This window comes from Homalodisca vitripennis, chromosome 3, assembly GCF_021130785.1.
Source record: "Homalodisca vitripennis isolate AUS2020 chromosome 3, UT_GWSS_2.1, whole genome shotgun sequence".
Lineage (NCBI taxonomy): Eukaryota > Metazoa > Arthropoda > Insecta > Hemiptera > Cicadellidae > Homalodisca > Homalodisca vitripennis.
In genome coordinates this window covers 97347923-97356984 of record NC_060209.1, presented here as the reverse complement: position 1 = coordinate 97356984, position 9062 = coordinate 97347923, and positions in this window count along the sequence as shown.

The window sequence follows — 9062 nt, the reverse complement described above, 5'->3', positions numbered from 1 at the left end:
TTTTTCATGAACTCCCCCCTTAAGCATCTGAAGACAAACAAAGGGACTCCGAAGCAACGTTCAACTTACAAAGGGCTTTGTAGTACATTATCTTCTACAACTTTTGTACACAACCTGGCATTGATGTTCGAATGCTCTAGAAGAGTTATCGGATTTGTCCTTACAGCTTCAAAAACCAAGCCTCAACCTTATCCAAGCCCACAGTGATGTAACACTGTTAATCAAAGTGTTTTGAAAACCGAGTTGAAAACATGGGTAGACGTTCAGTGGAAGCTAAAATTGCTATTGACGATTTGATGTTTCAAGATGTTAAACTTTGATTAAGATCCAAGATACCCAGTATTCCAGAAAAACAGTTCTTATCGGAGCCTCGCTAACAACTTGACTTCAAGGTTGCTATCATCATCTTCAAATGCGGCTGAACACTACACCAAAATCATGAATGACATCAAAGTGATCCACCCCATGTATTGGCCAAAAAGACTTATCCATCACCTACGGAGAATGTGAGATCCAGCGAATCTGCGATAGATTTAAGATTAGCAGCTCTCAGGATATAATTAGAGACTTCAGACACTTCAAGCAGGGACTGAAGCCTATGTTAAGTGGAGAGAAACCTACTATTCTAGAGCAACCGCCGTCGTTTAAGAAACTGATTTCCATCATAAATAGTATTGCAGTGTCTAGTGCTGAATGTGAACGTGGGGTTTTCTGCAATTGAATCTAATTATGCCTCCTCTTAGATCTTCACTCTATATTAGCAGTGTTTGCGATTTATTGCGGATCAGGCTCCCTAGGACCTCCTGTGGCTAGATACAATCCCGAGCGACACGTCAAAAACCTGGCTGGCGAAGGGACACCATTCTGCACTTGACACCAAGTCAAAACAACGAGGGCAGAAAACTTACCATGAAGATAGCATTGCATTGTGGGAACTTTTTTCCTAAATCTGTTTTTTAAATATCTTTTTAGAATTTCAGAACATTAAGTTTTCTTTAAAATAACTAGCCTATGCCTAACTTATAGTTGTGTTCTGAACTCAAGTTTCTGAGTTCTTTTTTGTACTTACAGTTAGTTTTGTGTAATTGTTGTTTTGTTTCTTTTGTAGTTTTCACTTTAAAATATTAACAAACAACTAAAACTAAGTTTACCAACAGTCTTGGCATTGCCTTACAATATTATACTACAAATCCGTACATATTTGTTATAATAACTAATAAGCAAATAAAATAATCAACCTTAACTTTTTAAAACTACACTAAATTTTAAAAAATGAACCCGTGTTACTCCACTCTGTGTGTCATTTATTTTGTGTGTAATTATAAACGCTTCCTTTTCCTTTCCAAGAAGTTGGTTTATTTTGAATGTATTAATATTGTTTTGTACCCATAAGGTATGCAATTTTTTGTAAAATATGCAAACTTGTAAAAAAAGCTGTTATATTAACAAACATCCATTTACATATTAATATGTATTATTATTACTACTGTAATGTGTATAAATAAAACTGTGAATAAGGCTCAATTTGTTTTTATTTTACCATTCATTAAAAAATTAATATTGGCGAGCTTCATTGATTCAAACAAAATGGTCAATGAAATCAAACCAAATATTTCTGGGAAATTTAAAGTAGGCAACAAGGTGTTAATGGAGTAGAGTAGAGTAGAGAGTAAACTCAATAATTTAAATTCATGTTTTTATTTTCTTACATCCTAATCAAGCACCTTAAAGAAAATAAACAGCATTAAAATATCACTTGGTATTTTATAAAAATGAATGTATTATTATGTCTGCGGTGGCCTAAAAACAAAGGTTTACAGTTATAATTTTCAAAAGTTTTCCTGGGTGAGGGCCCCCCTCCTTCCTGGGGTGTATTCCATACCCACCGGTCTGAGCTTCCCGCTTTAAGAGTTCCCACACCTAAAATAATTTTAGAAATTAAGCACTGGGGATATCTACAATGTCCCGAAGGAGGTCTCTCAAACAAAAGATAGAATGTTGTGTATGGGCAATTAAACCTTTTCAGATTTCATCTGACAAAGTAATATTGAATGATTTCAACAGATGTTTTTCAATTGTTACTGCATCAACAAAATTTAATTCTGACCATTTCCTCAAAAGTTGCCAAATTAGATTTTCAGTCGCTCCCACACAAACATACCGTACAATATTATTTTTTTAAGATGAAATCAATCCAGAGTGCAACTCTTTTATTCAAACGAATTCGTCTTCATTCCTTCTCGACGTCTTTGTTCGCGAGACAGGTAAACAAAAACGTGTATTCGTTCTACATTAGTGATTAGGTTATGGACATTTCTTTACATTCTCAAAACCGTTAAATTATTTTGTTTTTGTTAATTATATGATATTCTATTAAGGCGAATTATAAATGAAAAAGTGTAAAGTAAGTAATAGAAAAGTCCCTAAAACTTTCAACTAGATAAAACTTTCAAAAATCAGCAAATGAATTATACCTAACTAATGTATGTGTAGGTTATAGATGACACTGTATTGTTACGAAATTCCAAATAATAGAAAACCTATTTATTAGTTCAGACTTTATGTTTGATCGTTGGAAAGCTACAGTTTGATTTTATAATACAATACAATCTATTGAGCGGTTGTAAAACTACTTCTTTTATTGTCAATAAGTCACTAACTATTTTACTAACTAATTTTATTGTCATTGGATGTTAAGGTTGAATGAGTCTACCATGTTAGCGTAGAAGGCAATAATAATTCAAAAATTATACAGACCTAATGTACCCAACGTACTTAATTTAAGTTAAGGCATGACACATTTCATTAATAACCTATTGATATAAATGTTCGCTAGTAAATACTAAATAATAGTACGTATAAATAAGTTGGTGTCCTAAGGCGATGTTAGGTGCCTAAATCTACTTTTATCCTTGGTGCCATGCGCGTTTTAAGTACTCATTTGAAGAATTTAAAAGTAGTATTATTGTAACAAATAAACTTGCAATAAAAAATTGGTTACCTTTATTTCTAATGGCCAGAAAAAACTAGAATAAATAAATAACTGTAGAAGTAGAATTGATTGATAAATGTCAGAAAATCACATTTATTTGAATATGTTTTGTCGGTCAGAAATATACAGCAGATTTTTTTACTCCACAGCATCTTTTCTGTGTAGAAGAGACTATGTCGTTAAACTATTTTTATCGCTTAAAATAAACTAGACGCCTCTCGGATTTGGATGCAAGGAATCGCTGTTTATCGATCAATATATTTTATATATCCATATTTATTTCGTATATCTACTCGTTATCTAATTCCACCTGTATTAATTTTTCAATGTTGACTTATACAGCTCGGAGCGTGATCGATAAGTGGTACTCCTTTAGTCAATAGTTTCTGTGCGTCGAATACATTGTACGTGAATCTGTGTTAATAAGTGAAGGTATTCACGGGAGGAATAATAAAATCCCATTAAAATATATAATTTTACAACTATAAAAATACGGGTAAAACTAAGTATTAAAGTATTCAATAAAATATTAATGAAAAAATTGTAGATTTCGCGTTCACAAGTTTGAAAACTATAATAAAACAAGTGTTCTTCATTAGCAATCGTAAGTTTGATTGCTAACCTCCACCTAAGCTAACATACCTAGAAACCGAGGAAACCTTCTGAAACACGCAATCGGTTTAGCACATGGCCTTCCGTGTCGGAAACATACAGACACTAACGTAATCGTAAATTACTACTGTAAATTTAATTATTCTGTCGGAGGACCCTTTACTTTTTAATGTAAAACGGTAATAGGAACATCAAATAAATAATTACTAATTAAAATATCTAATTGTTAATGTGTTTAAATCACACTGATATGATTAATTGGGGGGGGGGGGGGGTGGGGGGGGGGGGGGGTGGGGGGGGGGGGGGGTGGGGGGGGGGGGGGGTGGGGGGGGGGGGGGGTGGGGGGGGGGGGGGGTGGAAGTTGAAAATTTCCCAAATTTTTTCCCCTCCCACCAAATCTAACAAAACTAGTCTATAGAGTTTTATTTTAATACAGGCAGTAAAAAGTTCTCCGACACAAGAGAGAACTGACAGCTTCCCAGATGCACAACTGACACAATCCACAAAACGAGCAATCAATACACTTGAATGAATTAACAAGAAAATATTTAGATGTCCTGATAGTCTAAGAAATTTAAATAACTATTAAACTACATGGAAGCACTATACTACATAGGGAAAACCAATTACTGCTAAACTTACATACATTTATTCAAAACTTGTAACAAGCAATGAATGAACAATTAGATGGACAAGGAAGAACAATCCATGATTTTCAGGACAGGAGTAAAACACCACACGATTTTAGAGAAAGGTGGGTATGTAATTGTGCCTCCAAGAGAAGGGTACAGTCTTCAATTAGTACGAGCAGTAAAACTTGTATGACATGATGTGACAAAACATATAGACAACCGTAACTAGTATTTTAACTCAAAAAGTTCTGACACTGTGCATGGATCTAGAACATAAAAAAACTATTCTCCGTGTTATACGTAAACCCTTCACCTCTTAACACTTTGTACCCTGGGCTCTTAATACATGTTTCGGCGTGGCTCCCTGGGGGTTTTATGATGATGCTTTTAAAAAATTCTGTGTTATTACAGTAATTATGTTATAAATCCATACTGTATATCATTTTAAAGATAGAGAAACATACTTTTTTTTAACGTATACAAAAATAAGGTTTATTTTCGAAATAAAATTACTACATAATATTGAATGTTATGTAAAAAATACAAAAAAAAGTTTTTGCTACATAGCTTGTTAGTTCAGGTAATTTGCATTAGTGTAGTAATTTTTAAAACACAATGGTACACAAAGTGGCCACTGTACAGTCTGGGCACCGCCCAGGATGTTTTCCTTCCTTCCAGCTTTGCCAGTTGCTTCCTTGTTTTTTTGTGAGCTTACTTGCAGTCCCGCGAATTGCATCACTTTTGATTTCATCACCCAGAAAATAATAAGTAAAGAATATAAAAGAAAATCAACGGAAAGTCGAGAAGAAAGAACAAAGCGAGTGTAAATACAAAACAAAAACACACGGATAACCTCACATTGTTGCATTTGCCTTTACTTCATTCAGTAAGAAACTAAAGTTCAAATTATTTACAAACAGTTAAATTCACATTTAGAATACATTATAATAACATTTGCTTCAGTATTTGTCGGAAAAGATTTGTAGAAAACTTTAGTAAGACATCACTAAGACTCACAACACACAACGTGAAACACTACAAAGCAAAACTGACAGTACCGACGATCAGCCGCGGCGCGTACGATCAGCTGTCTAGACTCACTTGTAGTACGACGATAAACATACGTATTTCATTACTAAAACGTGACCCAGGGATCTCAAAACCAATAAATACGAACTTAGACAACCAATGAACATAATAAAAATGTTTGAATCCAAAAATAAGATGACTGAGCTAAATAATACAATTAAATAACACGACCCGAGCGATACTCGGGCGCCGGTAGCAGGCTCAGGGTACAAAGTGTTAAAAAAAGCGTTCTATCAGGAGTGGTAGAAAATGTTCAGTTTTTGTGGAAAATAAGTTTGGTTGGTATAATGCAATGCTGCAAAAGCTTAATTTTGTGTAACATAGAAATGTTCTCTGAAGCATAATGGCCAAATTTCTTGGCAAAATTTTAATGAAACCTCCTTCCTCAAAACGTTCAGTCATCGTGATATGAGACTCAAGCACATATAATACAGAACAAAGCATGCACTGTGATTTACTGACTGGGTAGAGCTTAAAGAATGCCTAGCACGTCTCTGAAAGATTACTCCTCCAACCCCATATTCGATTTGGGACAGTCGTTGAAAGAACATTTAGAGGAAGGAGTTTCATTACGTTTTGCCAGAAATTTGACCATTATGCTTCAGAGAAAATTTCTATGTTACACAAAATCATGCATGTGCAGCAAACTTATTTTCCGCAATCTTTCAATATAAAATAATTAAAGAAATATACATTAAACAGGAATTTATATTTCCTTCTTGTTGTATTATTATGTTGGTTTATTTATTTCAATATTCAACCCATTCGGAAGCAGTCATCATTGTCCACTGTCATTTCTAGTATCCTGTCAGCACAGCAATAGGCTTTGCAGCACTAGATTTACTGTGTCTTAACAATATTACATGTATATTAACCTATCCTACCAATATTTAAAAATATCATACCCATATATCATCAATTTCGGTATCTTTTAATACTGACAGAACACGGCTTGAGTCAAAGTGAAATTTTTAAACAACCAAAATACAAGGCTACAATCTGGTAACTGAATTTAGCAGAAACAGATCACAAGCTAGGAGGTGCCGCTATATACTGCAAGGACAAACCTGACAAACCAGTGTAGAGGCCATTGAAATTACACACTTTTGTGAAGAGCTCCTCTTTGAGGCAGCAATGGCACAGATCAAAATTAAAGAAAAGCAAATAAATCTCCTTGGTGTATATCGCCCTCCTGGTGGAAACACAAGAAGTGGCCTAAACTTCTTATCACACATCCTAGACCACAGCCAAGCACACAATAAGTTATTTTTATTACTAGGGGATATAAACATTGATAGCCTAAAAGAAAACAACCCTGACCAATTTGATGCTACAAGACGAACTAACCACACACAACATAAGAAGGCTTCCCCTTCCTGCGACACGGGTAACAGCCGAGACGAGATCCTCGATAGACTGCGTATGCACCAACATCCTAGAAGCAGAGGTAACTGTAACTATTTTACAAAACTGGCCTCTCCGACCATACAGCCCAATTGAGCAGCCTTAACCTAAATCAAGAGACCAACTCAACATCAAAACTAAAAGCGACAAATGGGGAAAAAGAACCTTGAAAATCTCAAATCCATCTTCTACAACAAAAACTGGAATGCTGTTGAAACTGCTGAAGACACAGAAACTGCATATAATATATTCCATGACACCCTTTGTACTGCCCTAGATATCTGCTGCCCACAAAGGAAACACAAGAACAGAGGCCCTACCAAACCATCTCATTACTATGACCTGGAATCTGCCGATATGAAAGCCTCCTACCTACAAGCCCTCAACACCTATGAAACAACCAGGAGACATTTGAGACAAAGAAATAATGAGAAACAGTAAGAGGATATATGACCAAAAACTAAGAACACTGCATCGGCAAGCAAACTCAAAGCACATAGAAGAATCTGACAACAAGACCAAGGCTCTATGGAGTTTGATTAATAATGAGAGGCGTGGGAAACAGTGCAACCAGGAGTGCCCTAAACTTAACATCAACAACACCACCCTACATAATCCTACAGAAGTAGCCGAAAGCCTTAACACTTACTTTACTCAGATGGCTGGCATGACAATTCAAAACCAAATACATACCCTAGCACCTGGGTGGACAGGAAAAAACCCGACCTTATTGCACATTTCCTTGCCACAGTCATTTTGCATGACACCAACAACTTGGACCGAGGTGAATCAAACAATTTGCAGCCTGAAAACAAATCGTCCAGTGGCATAGATGAGTTTTTCTTCAAAGAGTGTGAAGTTCTGTGCAAATGAATTAACCCAACCCCTTGTAGCAATCATTAACAAATCTTTTGCCGGACGGTCACTTCCCCTCAAGGCTTAAAGTGTCAAAGGTCTATGCAAAACACAAGAAAGGGAAGAAATCAGACCCTCAGAACTATAGACCCATCTCGCTAATATCTACATTTGCAAAAATCATAGAGAAACTTGTTCTGAAGCGATTGATGGCCTATCTTAAACAACATGACCTAATCACAGTCAACCAACATGGATTTCAAAAGGAAAATCAACCATATCAGCAATTATTAGCCTAGTAGAATCAATCATTGACAGCATAGATGACGAAAAGTACGTAACAGCCCTATTTCTTGACTACAGCAAGGCTTTTGACTGTCTGGGACATGACCTAATCTTAAAAAAGCTGGAAAATCTGGGAGTAAGAGGCATAGAGAACAAATGGTTCTCCAGCTACCTCCGAGGAAGGTCACAACTTGTGGAGGTACAGCATACTGAATCTTCCATCACCAGATCATACACATCAACTCCAAAACCACTGGCACGAGGTGTGCCTCAAGGATCGGTTACTTGGCCCAGTTCTTTTTATTCTTCTAACTAATGACTTCCCTACTTTCATCGCCAGCTCCAGTACTGACTGCATAATGTATGCAGACGACACTACCCTTCTTATAAAAAATGACACAGCAGATGAACTATCCCTTAACTCCTTGACTTCTCTCCAACAAAGCCATCAAATACAGTGCACTGAATGATCTGGCAATAAATCCTAATAAAACAACGCAAGTGCATTTCAGTAGGAAAAAAGGAAATACCAACAAATATTCCAGACATATCAGTAGTTGATAAAACACAATTTCTGGGCCTGACTATCGATAGTACACTTTCATGGAGTCATCATGTGAGCACCATTTCCAATAAAATATCCGCAGGCATATACGTTATGAGGCGACTCAAATCAGTGGGTACTCAGGGATCCGTCAAAGCTGCTTATTACGCACTGGTAGAGTCCCACATTAGATATGGTCTTATCATCTGGGGCAGCTCTACTGAAAACCTGAAAAGGATACTCACCCTTCAAAAAAAAGGCAATTAGATCCCTCGCCAATCTTGAATCTCGACAAAGCTGCAGGGAAGCGTATCCAAATTTAGGCATTCTAACTGTACCAGCCTTGTATGTATACGAAACAATTCTACATGTTGACAGACTAAATTTTGACACTTACAACGATTTCCATGACTACAAACACACGACATGCCTCCAGATATGTTCTACCCCGCCATCGAACAGCCCTCTTTGAAAGAAAACCGTCCTACATAGGACGAAAACTCAGAAATCAACTGCCAGAAGACTTCCAATTGCTAACTGGAAACGCACTGAAGAAAGCACTTCAAGAATTCCTTGTTCAAGACTCCACTCTACACCCTGGAGGAGTTCCTGGATGCAACAAACACACCTAAGCGACTTTTCCTATTAC